Source organism: Triticum dicoccoides, chromosome 3A (assembly GCF_002162155.2).
Source record: "Triticum dicoccoides isolate Atlit2015 ecotype Zavitan chromosome 3A, WEW_v2.0, whole genome shotgun sequence".
In the NCBI taxonomy this organism is placed as follows: domain Eukaryota; kingdom Viridiplantae; phylum Streptophyta; class Magnoliopsida; order Poales; family Poaceae; genus Triticum; species Triticum dicoccoides.
Genome location: NC_041384.1, coordinates 35,836,149 through 35,853,526, shown reverse-complemented (window position 1 = coordinate 35,853,526; position 17,378 = coordinate 35,836,149). Strand labels below are relative to the sequence as shown.

The following is a 17,378-nucleotide window of genomic DNA, read 5'->3' as shown; positions in this document are numbered from 1 at the left end:
GCTTACCTGAGCTAGTTCGTGAGTTGTTGGTCGAAAGAGCGAATTTCTGTTACCACTTAATTTAACTGAGTGGGAGGAGTATATTCATTCCGAGAAGGCCAATGTTCACCTTACACAATTAGTTTTGATTCTCTTTTCTCCTCGCATGGCCTCTTGATCTCCTCAGTTGGGAGCCTACTCTCCGTCACATAATGCAGGATAATTTCGCCGTGGCAACTATAATATACTCAGAGTGAAAAATTATTTTCTAGATAAAGAAAGAGCACCTTATTTTTTTAGTTCCTCTGATGTGAGCGCAGGGCGGCCTCCTCAGCCATCAGATGCACCATGGACCTCTTCTCTACGGTCGGCCAGCCAGTTAGCCAGTGCCCGCATCCTTGATGCATCGCGCGGGCGTGAACACACCTATATCTATATCAATATAAAAAATCCAAATGAGTTGGAAAGCAAATGATCTCGGCCTTTTCATCTATGTGTACTTCTAATCGAATTAATGGGCCATATATTTTCTTGGACCAATGCAAACTCCAGATTAGTTGCGCAATTATAACCTCTAATACTAGCATATAAACAAATTAATCTCTTGCACTCGTACCTGACGGCGTACACGTTAACCTCTATGCTTACCGTCATTGCCAAGAAAAAACAAAAATAAAAACTCTATGCTTACCGCTGAGCTCCCTCTTTGATAGCTACACGCCATGCTGGCCATGTCGCCCTAAGCTCCTGCTCCTCGGCTAGAGCCCATAGCATTTTCTGCTGCAATGGTCTACCATTAATCCTGGACGAGCCCGAGCGTGCGCTACTCCACCTGCACGGCTGCACCCCAATAGCTACTCTCATGTAACTACTTGCACCGACCTGGTGGCACGTTCCTCACACTCTCGCCGCCGGATGCCTCCAGGTCCAGGGTGCAGGTTGGCATCCTAACTACTGGACCAAGCCTAACTAACTGGTCTAGGCCATTAGCCGTGTAATCGTGCAGCATCATAAAGTTCCTATAACTAACTGGACCAAGCCTACCTAGATTGGCAGCCCATACAATAACAACACGGGAGCTGAGGAGTTGCTGGTATCTGCTAGGTCTGGCGGATATGGAGCCCTCGCCCCTCGGTATCACAGAGGGGAGAATGAAGCCAATTTGCCGGAGCGACCACATGCATGGGGGTGAAACGGCGAGAGTTTCTTCACGCTGGTTCTGTGCTGGGAACCTGGGACAGCCTGGGAGTGTTGGGCTGTGCTTTTTTGGGCCTGACCTCACGGGATGGCCTGATCCGGTGGCTGGCGTGCCACGCCGTGCCGGGCCGAGAAAATGGGCACGACATGAGAGCCGGCACCCACACAGGACGGCATGGGAAAAGCCCGTGTATGCCTCTCGAGGTCAACGAACAGCCCGCAGCCATAGCAGCCGCCTGCGCTCCGACGCTCCGAGTTTTGTCCCATGGCCGCGCAGGCGTGCACGGCCTCCCGCGTCGCCCACCCTCCCCCGCGTTTGGAGCTCCGTCTTGCGGATCCCCTCGCCCCGCGGCGCTCCTCTGGGCCGCGCTTACGGCCCCGCCTGTCGCGGGCGGTCCACGCCGTGCTCACCGCACCTCGCCGCTCTCATCAGCCCGTGGTCGGAGCTCTGTCCCCCGCATCCCCTCTCCTCGCCGCGATCTGGCCGAGCCGAATGAATGGTGCGTAGCCAAACGGGGAGTCGGGGTACATGGCGGGAATCCGTCGTGTCAATCCTTGTCCCACAGCAAGCTCCCAACGCAGGTCAGCGCCGTCGTCGTCCATGGGCCGCAGCACGGCAGGACCCAACGGCAGCCCGGCGTGCCGTGCGGACTGGCCGGGCCGACTGGCCTGAGGACGAGGCGGTCCGAGGCATGACGGGCCTGTGCCGTGCTAACCTGACCCGGCCCAAGTCTTTTACTATCAGTGTTTCATTACAATGCTTGTTTATATTGTGTAATCTGTTACTCCGTGCATGTGCACAGTTTCTCACGTTCGTGTGCAGAGGGATCAAGCAAAGCATATATACCGTTAAGAGCTCTTCATGCATAGGTTCGTTTGCTTTGAGTATGTCTCCATAATCATTGTCCGCGGCAGTAAAATTTCTGTCTGTTTTCAGTATTGATAAAATTAGCCATCATTGTCCAGTGACCAAGTAAATTCTGCAACTGGTTAATTCTCTGCTTTTTATCCTTTGTCCTTTGCATGAAATCTTCAGTTTTAGGCGTGTCTTCTTGAGGGAATTCTCCTTTGATCTCCTGCATAATCATTTCATGAAGCTATAAAATTGCACATAGGTTCCAAGTCAGTAGAAATATAGACATGCTTAATAACACTAATAGAAGTCACAAAGACACTGTTTATATTTGCTGAACTACCATTGCTGAGGTAGGAAATCTAGTAGCTTAGTGTTCTATGTTCTGGATAAATTATTTGACTGAAACTATCCAGAATGGGTTTCAGAAATTCGATACACGAACCTTATATCATTATCAGATGAGTCATTTTGTACCGATAGGTCAGTTCTATCTTATACTCCTACCATCCTATGTCTATTTGAAGATTTAATTAGTAGAGCACATTATACTTTGAAGTATAGAAGACTGATGGTTGTTGATACAGGAGACCATCATACATATGTACGCATTATTATATCAGCCCGGGCAAAGACCGGCCTGGCTGCGTCGTTCGCGCAAGCCGGGCCCGGAAGTGTGTCCGTCTAGGGCCGAGTGTCGTCCGTCACCAGCTGGGCTGTTTCATTCGCCTGACCAGGGGTACGAGCGGGCGCGACACGTTCGCTCTCTGCTAGGCTATTTTGTTCAGGTGACCCGGCTCAGGGCGTGAGCGACGGACCGGCCGCACCGCCAAGGCTGTCCCATGAAGGCATGAATGGTGCTCGGCTTTGTGCGAATTGAGATGCTTCGTGGGCTTTCGGGAATTTTCTTAAGTTGGTTTCGTTTTTCTTTAAGTTTGTTGTTTTATGTGCCGAGTGGGGCGCAACGTCAGATGCCGCGCACATCCACCTGTCTCTCACTTCGCTTTGCAGCTTCTGGTTCATCCAGCTTTGTCGCCGGTGGTGGTGTTTGTCGTTGGGCGACGTACTATTTGCTCCTCCTATCGGCCGAGGTTTGGATATTTTCCTGCTTGCATGTGACCCATAGGCTGCGTTTGCAACCGTTTGACTTCTTCTATTCTGGCCGTTCTTATCACGACCAGATGAAGAGGAAGGTATCTCACAGCCATGCAAATCGTTGCCCCCCGACAATGACGCATGTGGTGTAGTACAGTTCGCGAGCCAGATGTTGGGTCTGGCCTCGTCAGTGTACTTGTCCACACCATAGGGCCGAAAGCGTTCCAGGAACTTGACATTGCGGATGCAGGTGCCATAAGCTCTCGATCCCATGTAGGCGATGTCATCGTCTTGAGGATGATCGTCTTGATCTTGAGGGTCAGGGTCCTCAACTCGATGGCCACTAACATGGCGATCATGACACCCATTGTCTCGGGAAGGCCTGAGCTGCTAATGGATTGAGGTGGCAAGGCGCCTCTCCTCCCCCTCCTGGTCTTGAGACCGTTGAGCGATGACGAGCTCATGCCCATCTCTTGGCTAGCCAATCCTGGACTGGCTGAAGCCTCCGGGAGATGAGAGAGGAGCCCGAATTTTGCGTGCCCTTTGTGCGCTTGATCTTGGAGCTTGCTGTGACCGAGATGGCCTGAGCCCCAGAGATGGCCACGTGCTGAACAACGGCTTCCTCAAGTTGGAAGAGGATTTGGTGGATCTTGTCATGGCCTTCCGCACCTTTCGAGATCTCGATCGCGTGGGATGCCATCGTGGCGGCGACGAGGTTCTTGACCGGAGAGTCGAAGACGGGGACACCCTTCTTCTTCAGCAAGCCAAACTCGACGTTGACTTGACATCCTTGATTGCACAGCTCCTAAACACGACCACCGCGCTAGGTGGCGAGCTTGTTCTTTGGGCACTCGAGCTCTTCCCGCTTGACAGGGAGGTTAAAGGCACAATGCCTCATGTTTCACCCCTTCAGGATATTGGTCGGTGATGGGGGTCATCAAGGTGTCGAAGTTGGCGGCCGCGCTGGCTATAACCCCTGTCATGATGACCTCATGAGAGGCATCATAGCTGGTTGGTCCTTCACTTCTGTCTGCACCGGAAACAAGGATAGGCAAGAATGAGTCAATCTTGCCAACTAGATGAAAACCCAGATCTATGGACGAACAAGATGAAGAGGCTTGCTCAGACGGCTCGTGGCGGGGCTGTTTGAGCGTGACATGCCAAGATTGTAATAGATGAAGCCCGGGCAGCAAGGCCTTTGCCTGGCTAAAGGAGGTGGCATGGATCAGACTCCCCCCTTCTTGGAGACCATGTGCATGTAGCCGAGGAGAAGATCTCAACAGGAGGCAACACCACCTATCTTCAAAGTTGGGGAAGCGACCTCGATCTGATCAAATGGATCTGTACAACCACTTCCTGGCACATCAACTCTTGGTGTCTTCAGACCTGTGGTTCGTCGAGTGAAGTTGTATTTGTTCGGAGGGGATGCGAGCGGCGGATTGAGATGGTTGCACGCGATACACGTTCTACCCATGTTTAGGCCCTCCCTAGAGAGGTAATACCCTACTCCTACTTATCGTGGTTGTATTGCTCGAGTGCTCACTGGTGATCGGGAAGATTTCCCAAGGGATGTCTTTCTTGTGTTACAAGCTCAGAGCTACGGCGGCGACCGAAGAAGAAGATGAGGGTAGGTGAAAACTGTTGGGTTTAGTACCACATCGGTTGTGAAGGAGACATAACACGACTTATAAGGGCCAGGGTGTCCCCTCCTAATAGGCTAGTCTTTTGGGGCGAGAAGGCCCAAGGCCTCTCATAAGTCGGTGTTGTTCTGCGGTTGGGCCTGGTGACGCAAGTGGATCCGAAATACTGGTGTAGGCGAACCTGAGATTGCGCAACAGAAACCCTAGCTAGATGTCTCTAGAATGATTTGTCCGGCTTGATAGGGCCCCTAGTTTGCCTTATATACTTGGCCATGCTAGAGTTACATGGCTGGGGGCAGACTACTGGTGGGCTCGCGCCCCTTGGTCGAACCGAACCATGTCATGCGCATATAGCTACTTGCATCCTTGTCTCCTCTGGGTAGAGTGGATGACTTGACACCTTGCTCGGGGTATCGTATCCTTGTCACTTCTCTCAAAAATGGCTGGCTTGTGTTCAAATTCTTGTTTGCATATCCAATTGGAGCATCTTTTATAAATTAAGTGATTTTTTAATAAACTCCGGTTCTAGTAATCAATGCTTATTTACATGCGCCGCTGCCGGATGCTCATGTTACTTCCTAATCACTCCTGATTTGTTTTTTCTTGCGTATTATTCCTAAGAATAAGTTTTTGCTTATCACCCGTAGGGAATTTGGATATAACCCATATAGAAACTATCTGTAGAACACTAGATGGCATAACAAAAGATACCATTGGCTATAATATTTTTATTGCGGCCCCCATTGTGTGCATGTATCCGTTACAATAATTAACATTTGCCTATGCGTTGAGGAATAATATGTTTAAATCTGGCATGAAATTACAAGCACATTTTATTTATAGTTCAACTAATAATCAACTTTCTGCATTCAGAATAATAATAGCTGATATGTATACTTCAAACATTTTCGTGTGTTATATGATATAACTCTAACTGCAACTATAATGATATTTTGGTTGTGGTTTATCTAGCTCCAGTAATGAAGATTTAGGGACATTTACAGGTTATGATGTGTCCAAGTACAGGTATGAAGATATGTCTAACTGCAACTAGGAGTCGTATGATATATTTGTCATGATTTATCTCGTAACAATTAAGAAGGACTGGTTATGAATTTCTCAGAACTTCAAATACATTTATTAAGATTGATGCTTCTGTTTATGTATAATTATGTCTATCGTATATAGTTAAGTACTGTTTAGGTATGGTCATTTAGATCCAACCGAGGTGTTCCGTTTAAGTAACTTTACGTAAATATAGTATATTTGATCTGTTTAAATATGTATATTATGAAAATCTAACGGATGTACTCCCTCTGATCCATATCACTTGCCGCTCAAACAGATGTATCTACGTCTGGACACATCTGTTTGAGCGACAAATAATATGGATCTGAGGGAGTAATATATTTTGGTAATTCTGTGGATGTAACAGAAAATCGGAGAACCATGCATGGTGTGCAGGTGTTTTACTGCTTCAATAGTTTGATAGATCTGACAAATTAATTAAGCTGGCCCAAATATTAATATGGTAAACTATCGTCACCAAAAAATTTGTCAGGCATAGAGAACACATACAGACACAAAAGAATTTTAATTCAAAAAACTTGCATCACCCGGCGTACAGCTAGCCTCATATCTCCCAACAGAATGAAGAAGAAAAATATATATCGTATAACCAGTGGACCGAAAGGGAAAAGAAATACTCACATAAATGGGCTACAAATTGATTGTCGCCCCCTCGATGGTAATCCGAAATTCGGTGTTGCTGCTTTCGTGCGCGTGCCGGCAGAGAGAACATGCATCCCTCTGGTTGCCTCCCTCGCCGGACGTCCGGCCAGCCACAGCACGTACCCCGGTGACTTGCTACTCTAGCTCTTCAGCCCCCGTGTCCCGCAACGGCCGGCGTCGACGTTAAAGTAAGGAAGCACATGGATGAGTGAAGAGGCCAAGATCTGCATCTCAATCGGAGGATGAGATGTTGGTGATAGTAGGGAAAATAAGGCTTGCTAATTAAGGAGGATGAGATGGTGGTAAAAATAAGGTTTGCTGATGTACAAGAACGGCTTGCCAACTCTGTTAGTTGTCTCTTATAGCTAGAGGCTGGGTCCCGAATGGCTGCACGCCTGTGACCAGCTCGGCAGCTTCGATGTGAGTGCTAGCAGCTTCGATGTGAGTGCTACTTTACATGAACTTTAGGTATTATAGTAGTACTAGTAGTACTAGGAATATATTCGATTAGAGCTTTATTGGTTGAACCCACATGCCAAAAGCCAGCTTAAAATAAAGCATGTCGGCTTTATGATTTATTATTGGCGCCATCAGCTTTTTAGTTTTTTATAACCTCGACGTTGTGGTTGGCTTCACGCGCTCACCCCAGAGAAAAAGGTATTTCACGCGCTCGCTCGATAGAATACAGTTTTGTGCTTGCAAAGAGAGCCTGTATCAATGAGAACACATAGTTGCTGATGTCACGGATGACATCACAAATCGGCACCATCCTAATTTTGAACCCAAATATTTTTTTTACAATTCGAACTAGTTAGGATGTGAACAATTAGGATTGTAAGAAAAAATGGGTACAAGATTCTGAAAGAAGCTAGGTGGAGGATCGATTCTCAAGTTTATGGGAGAATCGACCAAAAGAGCTAAGCCTTTGTGAAGTTTTCTGGCCAACAAAGACTACACTCTAGCGGACACCACTTCAGAAACCTCTTAATTTCTTCGCCACAAAAAAAACCTCTTAATTTCTTCACATGCATAGTATCGTACTTTTTATTTTTTCCTTTCTTACACCTTTCACACACCAAAAGATCGATTATTCTACATGCTCACCTACTGGGCTCTAGATTTTAGAGCATCTCGGATGCGAATCTTCAAAACGTCCCAAATGTCGGGCCGAAAGGGTCTGGACACTTATTAGGCCTCCAACACGGATCATCAAATTCGGTCTGGATTGGAAAGAGCACCCAAAATCCCACAAATCGTTCTCAAATTGGAGAAGCTATGGACAAGTTCGGACATCCCTTCGCTCCAACGTCGGTTGGATCACGTCACCCCACAACATGTCTCCCACTCATCCTTTCTCCTATCGGCTCGCCTGGCCCACTTTAAGTCATAGCCCACGTTCTGGATTTGAGAGACATGGTTGGATGGACGACCTATTCACAGACACGCCCGGACGTGTATGTTGTCATTTGATGAAGTCCGTTTGCTGATCCACGTTGGAGATGCCCTTCGTCTGAACCTACATGAACTAGTAGACTGCCCGTGCGTTGCCACGGGCCGAAAATGAATATGTAAACAATGCTCAATTTATAGCTACAATCATCTCCCGTTGTAAACGTTGCCGCGGGCCTCGTTGTAAGCTTTTTTCTGGTTTCTTGCTCCTCCATTTTATTGCTGCAATCATCTTCTATTCCGACACATGCTTCCAATCCTATGTTTTGGATACCTCCAGATCGAACGCAGCCCAATTCTTTCTATCCTTGTCTTTCTTCTCGCGGAGGCAGCATCTCCTTAACCATCAGTGAAAAACAAAGCAGCCAATCTCTTGTCGTCCCTCCTCCACATTCACCTTTATCTCTTTTTTTGAAATGAGGCAAAAGACTTGCCATTTTCATTGATTAGAGAGTGAGAATTGCCCATTAATTGATGAGAAACCAGGCTAAAACCGACATATCCAACCCACATAACATCGGTACACCGGCCAACCTGGCTATCGACATAGAACATAAAGCTACAAAGAGGAAAAGACATCTGGCGAGTAGTCGCAAGCGTCATCGTCATCACCGGTTACCTTCGAACGAGCAACTCCGACTTCAGCATAGTCCTTCTTCGTCGAAGCCAACCCCGCAAGTAGCTGCACCAAAACCATGACGACAGATGTCAACAGAAGGCCACACACGCAGACAACCGACAACTCCGACTCTGACGACGAGCATCACAAGGGAAATGTGAAGGACTTGCGGCGCTGCAGCTTTCACTTCAAAGCAACCAAACAACCAGCGAAAGAGCATCTCAGACACGTCGAGAAGATCTGACTACCGAAGCCTGAGCCAAGAACGAAGCTCCTCTTGACTCCATCATCGTTGCCAAACAGACACCATCGCCCCCTGAAATGGCTGCCTCAACAAACTACACGGTGAAGATGCTGCAAAGCATGCAGTGAACATGCCGCCATCCACCAGTCTCCGGGTAGTGGCCGACTCTGAGACAATGCCCCAAAGAAGGAAGAAGACGTGAAGGCCCCTTTGTCGTCCGATCCTGAGGATCTGAGCTTTCCCTCCGGAGACAAGACCGCGGGGACGGGCCGAGAGGAGCACCACACAGCAACAACGCTTCCAAGAAAGAGCACGATGCCCACGGGCATCGCCATCGCTAGACCCGGCAAAGGCCAAACATATGATTTCTCGTTGGGAAACGTAGCATGCAATTTCGAAAAAAATTCCTATGATCACGCAAGATCTATCTAGGAGATGCATAGCAACGAGAGGGGGAGAGTGTGTCCACGTACCCTCGTAGACCAAAAGCGGAAGTGTTAGGTTAACGCGGTTGATGTAGTCGAACGTCTTCATGATCCAATCGATCTAGTACCGAATGTACGGCACCTCCAAGTTCAGCACACGTTCAGCTCGATGACATCTCTCGAACTCGTGATCCCGCAGAGGGTCGAGGGAGAGTTCCATCAGCACGACGGCGTGGTGACGGTGTTGGTGATGTGATCCGCGCAGGGCTTCGCCTAAGCACTACTATGGTATGACCAGAGGAGTAAACTATGGAGGGGGGCACCGCACATGGCTAAGAGAATAACTGTTGTGCTTTGGGGTGCCCCCTGTCCCCGTATATAAAGGAGGGGAGGAGGAGGCCGGCCACCAAGGGGGCGCGCCAAGGGGGGGGGGAGTTGGTGTCAAAACCGGCGGATCTCGGGTAGGGGGTTCCGAACTATGCGTCTAAGGCGGATGATAACAGGAGGTAGGGGACACGATGTTTACCTAGGTTCGGGCCCTCTTGATGGAGGCAATACCCTACGTCCTGCTTGATTGTTCTTGATGATATGAGTAGTACAAGAGTTGATCTACCACGAGATCAAAGAGGCTAAACCCTAGAAGCTAGCCTATGGTATGATTGTATGTTGTCCTACGGACTAAAAACCCTCCGGTGTATATATACACCAGAGGAGGCTAGGGTTACACAGGGTCAGTCACAAAGGATGAGATATACATATCCGTATTGCCTAGCTTGCCTTCCACGCCAAGTAGATTCCCACCCGGACACGGGACGAAGTCTTCAATCTTGCATCTTCATAACCCGACAGTCCGGCCAAAGGATATAGTCCGGCTGTCCGGAGACCCCCTAATCCAGGACTCCCTCAGTAGCCCCTCAACCAGGCTTCAATGACGATGAGTCCGGCGCGCAGTGTTGTCTTCGGCATTGCAAGGCGGGTTCCTCCTCCGAATACACCATGGAAGAGTTTGAATACAAGGACAGTGTCCAACCCTGCAAAATAAGTTCCATATACCACTGTAGAGAGAAGAATATTTCCACAAATCTAATCTGCTGACACCTTTTGACAGCATGACATCACACCATGACCCGGTCATTATTCGAACCATTTCTCTCAACCAGCTCCGCACATAACGCGAGGCGGTTTTCTTGACACGTCTTGTCAAAGCAGAGACCGTGTTCCCCTTATCACGGGATTCTCATCAATACAAACGTGGGTAACCCAACTGTGCCTGTTGGTATGACTCCTAGATCTTAGGTAAGTCTCAAACGGCCACGAGGAGGACGCCTGATATTCACCCTCTTTATAAAGGGGACAAGGCTTTTTCTTTTTTCCCTCCCGCGCTCAATCGAATCCTTCCCCCGCCTCGAGTTCTAACATCCAAAGCTCAGGTCAGGTGCTTCGGACCTTCAACTATGTCCGGATCCAACCTTCAAGGTCGGTGGATGCCTTCCTCCGTCACAGAGGAGGACATCAAGAAGTTGAGAGAGGCCAGATATCTGACCGCCGAAATTTTGCATAGGCTGCCCGGCTGAGGGCAGGTCGTCCCTACTCCCGAACACAACGAGAGCGTTGTGTTCATCTCCCACTTCCTCCGAGGACTAGGCCTCGCTCTGGATCACTTTGTTAGGGGTCTCATGTTCTATTACGGGCTGGATTTTCATGATCTGGCCCCATATTCCCTTCTTCACATCTCGTCATTTATTGTCGTATGTGAGGCCTTCCTCCGCATTACCCCTCACTTCGGCCTGTGGCTCAATACCTTCGATGTGAAGCCGAAGATGGTCGAGGGGCAGCACATAGCGTGCAGAGGTGCTTTAATAAGAAAAATTGCTGACGCTCCATGGCCAGAGGGTTCCTTTTCAGAGGTGTCCGGATTGTGGCAGCGAGAGTGGTTTTACATCATAGCTCCCCGAAGTGCCAAGTGGGTAGCTGCCCCTACCTTTCGCTCGGCCCCCCACCACAACTGATGTCATGGATCAGCAGGGGGCTGAGCTGGGGTCCAGCCAAGGACGTGCCAATACTGCAGATCCGTATCCGAGATCTCTTAGAGGGAGATTTCAGTCTGGTTATGGTAATGCAAGTTATGCTTGTTCGTCGAGTCCAACCTTGCAAATGCCGGCCCCTCCGTATGTGGGAGTTCAACCCGGAAGGACCGAGTGCTATTCAGCATTTCCTCGGCATGACGCACGAAGAGATGTACAAATCGTTCTTTGGACCCCAAATAGAGTGTCCCGACACCAGTGAGGACATGGGCCTGAGCTGCAACCGCCCCGCCACCCAAGTAAGTAATACCATGCCGAACCTGCTGTCCTTTTATTTATCATGGCATCATTCTAAAGAGCCGCCTTTTGACCAGGACCGGATAACAAAGGCGATGATGATCAGGTGTTCGCCCCCCCTTCTAGAGGGCTTGGACAATCCGGTACTGAACAAGATGCTCGAGCCGGTGCCTTATCCAGTGTCCTCAAAGGAAGATGATGGGGGGGGAATAAAGAGGGCGAAAGAGGCCCTCACTCGCTACTTATTCCAGCCGGGGGGATAAGCACCTCCTCGAGGGAGGACAATCAAAGGGAAGAATCTGACATTCTCTCTCCCTGGGGAAGGAAGAGGACTACCTCTGAAGATCTGGAAACTAAGGTTTCCAAGCAGGAGAAGAAATCTTCATCAGAATGTGCTGCCTCGGAGGGTATTCTTGCCGCATAGTGTCCGCGTGGAGATCAGCCCTGTACCGAGCTGTAAGTAATCTAAAAGCACTTTAATAGTGGAAATGTCCTACCTTACTTCCGAAGACTATAACCGTTGCTTATAAATTGCAGTCCGGATCGTAGCCCGTCTCGACAGAGTTCGTCTTCGGGGGATCTTCTTCTGGAGATGATGGAGAGCGAAATGCCTCCCCCCACACCCCGCCTCACGAAGCGGGCGACCTTGAAGTGTCGTCGCGAAGGGTATCTCCGAATCCACTAAGGCCGGAGGATAACCCTTTGGCTACCCGGGATTCCCAGTATCCGGCTCTTAAAGAGAGCGACAGCAAGGGTCCGTATAGTGTGCGGTCGGACACACTGAAGGATCTTCTGGGGAAAGCGGCCGTCTCGGAAGCGCATCGTACGCTAATGGGTACGTTAATTGAAAGGATTTCATCTGCTGAAAGCGGTTTGCATGAAGCCTTTATGAGTCTGCTGAAAGGCTTCGAGGTACATGAAATAATGCATGTTTTTAACAGTACTACATACGTTAGGTATGCCCTATGCAGATAGTAGCCCCTGAGACTCTGGTTGTCGTTGAAAACGGCGGCAAATAGAGGATCATAGTCCAAGGTAACAACCAGACCACCTTTATGTGCAGGTGGCTGAAGCTCCGGTGGCTAGCCGGACTGACGGGTTTGCCGAGCTAAAGCGGCAACTTGATGCGGCAAATGCCGACATCATGCTTGTTAACAAGCGGCTTGACAAGGTATAGGGTGAGTGATTTTTTCTGGTAATCGTCACATAATAAGAGGAGCGTGATGCCAGTATCTTCAATATGTTGTGACTGCAGATGGAGCTGCCACCGTGGAGTCCCTTCGGGCGGAGCTTGCCGGAGCCAAGGAGCAAGCAAGGAGTAGCAATGCGGTCGCTTTAAAGGCGGCCGAAGAGTTAAGGGCCGAACAGGCCGCGCATTGTGATAGCAGGAAAAAAATAGCCAAGATGGTTGTAGAGTTAAAAGATGCCGCTGACTGTTACCAGCTTCTTGAAGAAGAAAACTGGGCGAAGGCGACGGACCTGGAGAAGGCCCTGGTGGCTGCCAAGGAAGCCCGCTCCAAAATTAGAGCGACGAAGGAGGAGCTGAATCAAGCTGCAGATATCGTGTCTGGGAAGCCCTTCTTGTTGCGGACTAAGTTCGGAGATCCGAAGTATGCTCCTCTGGACCGGCTATGGAGTTCTGCGGACGCATACATGGATTTGGCTGCGAGTGCTGCTGACGCGGCCGAGTACTTCAAGGATTAGAAAGGTCCCAAAGTGGAGAAACTGTTCTGGTCACAGTTTCACGCTCCAGTCCGTCCGCTGCTGTTGAATGAGCGATTGGCCGAGTGGGCCGAGCTCCATAGGTTGTCCAGACTTTCCATGAGGTCCGTTGTGGATCACCTGTGGCCGGGAGGGCCAAGGCCGAATAGCTACTTTAGCTTAGTGCAACAATTACTTGGTGCTATGCCACGCATCGATGTTGTAAGGAGATCGGCGTGCATAGAGGGTGCGCGGATGGCCTTTGCCCGTGTCAAGACATACTGGGCGGAGATGAAGGCCACCACTATTGCGACACAGGTTCGGCCGTAGGCCGAGTGGCTGCCGAGCACTACTTTGAAGAAGTTCTTGAAGGCGCTCGTTCAATAGAGGCTTAGTGCTCGAAGAATGTTATGTTCAAGTGACATGTATTCCCATTGTAAAAACAATGTTCTTATTGAATTATCAAGGCTGTATTTATACTTTTGCCCGTAAGTACTAAGGTGCCTACTGTGCGGCCGTTTATGTATATATGTGTATAACCTGAAAGTTTGAAGTCGTCGGCTTCCGCCCCCACGCATATAATGCGGGGGTGTTCGCAAAAGATGCATGTCCACACTTGATCCAACGTCTTGGTCCGTTAAGGAGGTGATAGCGCAGCGAACGAGGCAATCAGACTATATTTCTTTAACACTTTCACTTAGCCGTAGGAGTTTGACAGTGGGGCTACTATATAGCCCCTGGTACTTCTGCGCTCGTCCGAATACGGGGCGCGTACGTACATGACCGGTAAACGGCCCTTCGTTAATGCGGGGGAATCCCGAAGATTCGGATGAGTCATCGAGTGGTTGACCAGTCTCTCGCTATATCATGACAGTCAGTTTTCGGCTTTCTCTACTGAGGTGCTCATCCGGATGAACCAGGGCACAATCACAGTAGTTCTCCCAGTGCTACCTTAGCCGATATAACGGAACGTAAGGTACCAAAACGTGGGAGCCGGGCAAACCCAACATTCGACCAAAGACATGATTCAGAGCTGATGCATATAGGGCCAAACTCGTGACGCTGAACACTCCCTAAGGTGTTCGGTCTTTATAACATATACCGGGCTAAACAATGCCCTTAATAAGAAACCCCATGTGTCCAGGTACGTGCAAAATCCTGGCGTGGCAACATGGCAATAACGCCAGCATCCTTCTCGGTTGTGCGGAGTATCCGGAGGATATGAGCAACAATAGACAGTAAAAAAGGTTTACGCAGGGTCTTAATCTAAAAAGAAACCTTTGGGCGGGTCTCTACTGCACGTCTGCGCGTGTGTCTCCGTTTTGCCGTGTCCTGGACAGGTGTAGCATGATTATAATTTGTAAAAGGAAAGAACTTAGGTGAAAGTTGCCGTGCCAAAAAAGGAAGAATAGGTTATTATCAGTGAAATATCAAAATTCAGGAGAAGTCAAGTTGAGCTGGGCTGGCCCTGATTACATGCGGGGAGCCCCTGGTATCGTTTTATGAGGGCTCGAAAACCAATCTCATGTATATATGATGGAATGCTGGATTCGTCTAACCGTGTCCGTGGTCTTGACGACCTGCCATTTTTTCTGGTTGGCGAGGTCGTCTAGTTCGCGGCTGTTAGAGCCGCCGCGTCCTCTTCCGTACGTAAAAAACGTTCGATATTTCCGCTAACTATGATGATGCCACGTGGACCGGGCATCTTGAGCTTGAGAAAAACATAATGCGGTATTGCGTTAAAACGAGCGAAAGCCATTCTTCCGAGTAGTGCTTGATAGACACTTCGTAATGAGGCAATGTGAAAAGTTAACCTTTCGCTTTGGAAGTTATCGGGAGAACTGAATACTACCTCTAGTAGTAGAGTGCCCGTACAATGGGCCTCTTGGCTTGGTATTACTCCCTTGAAGGTAGTATTACTGTGGCTTATTTGTGTCGGGTCTATCCCCATTTTGCGGACTGTGTCCTGATATATTAGATTTAGATCACTGCTGCCGTCCATGAGGACCCGTGTGAAATGCTACCCATTTATTATTGGGTCTAACACCAAAGCTGTCAGTCCTTCGCGCCGGATATTTGTATCGTGATCCCTACGATCAAAATTGATCGGGCAGGCCAACCAGGGGTTGAACGTAGGGGTGACGGGCTCTATGGCGCGTATGCGTAGGAGTGCATGATTGCTTCTCCTCTTCGTCACATGGGTCACATTTACTGTTTTAACCTCTGGTGGGAACTTTTTCTGTCCTCCGGCATTTTGCTAGCGAGGTTCATCCTCGTCTTCGCTTGGTGTCTCTTCCCCTTTATGTTCGGCATTTAGCTTACCAGTGGGTATGATTTGGAGGTTTGTCTGGGGTGCCGTGAATCTGACAGAGTTTGTCAAGAATTTTGTTTAGGCCAGATTGTCCTTCTCTGCTGCCTTTGAAAGGCTTTTTCTGCTGACCTGGTCGGGAGCCCCTGAATCCGGCATTTACCGCCGTGTTATCTGGGCTACCTTCTTTATTTCCACGCTTGTTTTTGTTGCATCATGGTTTACCATTGCCATCCCTAACTTCGGATGTGCTTGGGTTGCTGGTGCTGCTACGGGCCAACCAGCTGTCCTCGCCCGCACAAAAGCGGGTCATGAGGCCTGTTAGGGCTGCCATCGTTCTCGGTTTTTCTTGGCCGAGGTGTCTGGCGAGCCATTCTTCTCGGACGCTGTGTTTAAAAGCTGCTAAGGCTTCGGCGTCCGGACAGTCGACGATTTGGTTCTTCTTGCTGAGGAACATGTTCCAAAGCTTTGGGCGTACTCTCCGGACTGTTGGACTATATGACTTAAATCGTCTGCATCTGGAGGTCGGACATAAGTCCCTTGAAAATTGGCCCGAAAAGCGTCCTTGAGCTCCTCCCAACTTCCAATTGAGTTTTCGGGGAGGCTTTTTAGCCAGTGCTGTGCTGGCGCTTTAAGCTTGAGGGGCAAGTATTTAATGGCATGGAGATCGTCGCCACGAGCCATATGAATATGGATGATGAAGTCCTCTATCCAGACTCTAGGGTCTGTGGTCCCGTCGTACGCCTCTATGTTCACCGGTTTGAATCCCTCTGGGAATTCATGATCCAGCACTTCATCGGTGAAACATAGGGGGTGTGCGGCACCCCTGTATTGGGATGTGCCATGATGTTCGGAAGGTTGTAGTATCCGGTTTTGGTTTTGTAGCGGAGCGCGCTTCCTAGATCCGTAGATGGATCTAGTCGCGCCGGATTTTTGGCGCAAGTTCTCATGTAGATCGTGTATTGACTTATGCGCGACCTTGTTAGCCACTCTATCACGCTCACAAGGTGGTGGATCCGGCCGGTTGGCCCTATCATTCTTTGGTTGTGTGGGCTCTAAGGCCTCACCGTCGAATTCCGGTAATAGCTTGCGCTTTGGATAGCTATTTTTATGGTAGCTTCCACCATACTTTATTACTTTGTTCCACCTTCTGTTGAGCATATCTTGTGCTACCTTGAGCCTTTGCTTCTGTTTCTTTAGGCTCCTCGCTGTGGCAATAAGCCTTCTGCAGAGGCTCTCTTGATCCAAGAGTGTTTCTGGGATGATGCGTGCATCCTCGTCCAGACTGCTTTCTTCACTACAAAAAAAGACACATCCGTGACATTTCGGGCCGAACGAATTTTTTTTCTATCATACATATGACACTTCTATCACGATAATTGTGATAAAACTCGGTATCATCATAGATGTGGTGGGCTCCTACTTCTATGACAAAAAATCATGACAAAAAATGGGCTTTTCGTCCTGGGCGGGCCGGAGATGCAGCTGCATGACATTCTTTGGGCCGTCCATGACGGAAAAAACCGTGGTAGAAGTGAGGGCGAGGAAAATTTCGGGGAGTTCTCGGTTACGGTGGGAGGTCGGGGGCCGAGCGATGCGCGTTTCTCTTGTACACGTACGCGCGTGTGTGCGAGGCGTTGGCTCTAACTGAACCCGAGCGAGGCGTTGGGTTCTAACTGAACCCAAGCGATTGCACTGCAGGCTACGTTACTGAACCCGAGCAATCAATCGATGGCTGTTAACTGAACCCGATCGATCGATTCCTTCGCTACTACTGCTAACTGAAGCTGATCGATGCTACCTCTATGATGAACAG

General features: G+C 49.2%; 1 long non-coding RNA gene across 1 annotated transcript in view; it reads right to left on the bottom strand.

Moving 5' to 3' along the window:
• Window positions 1-6,874, bottom strand: part of LOC119266886 — a 17,762-nt gene extending 10,888 nt beyond the window's left edge. Inside the window, exons 1-3 of the long non-coding RNA XR_005132183.1 lie at window positions 6,475-6,874; window positions 2,024-2,252; window positions 267-411 (exon numbers count right to left, since the gene is read on the bottom strand). This is a non-coding gene — a long non-coding RNA (uncharacterized LOC119266886). The remainder of the gene's footprint in view (window positions 1-266; window positions 412-2,023; window positions 2,253-6,474) is intronic.
• Window positions 6,875-17,378: the final 10,504 nt, after the last annotated feature.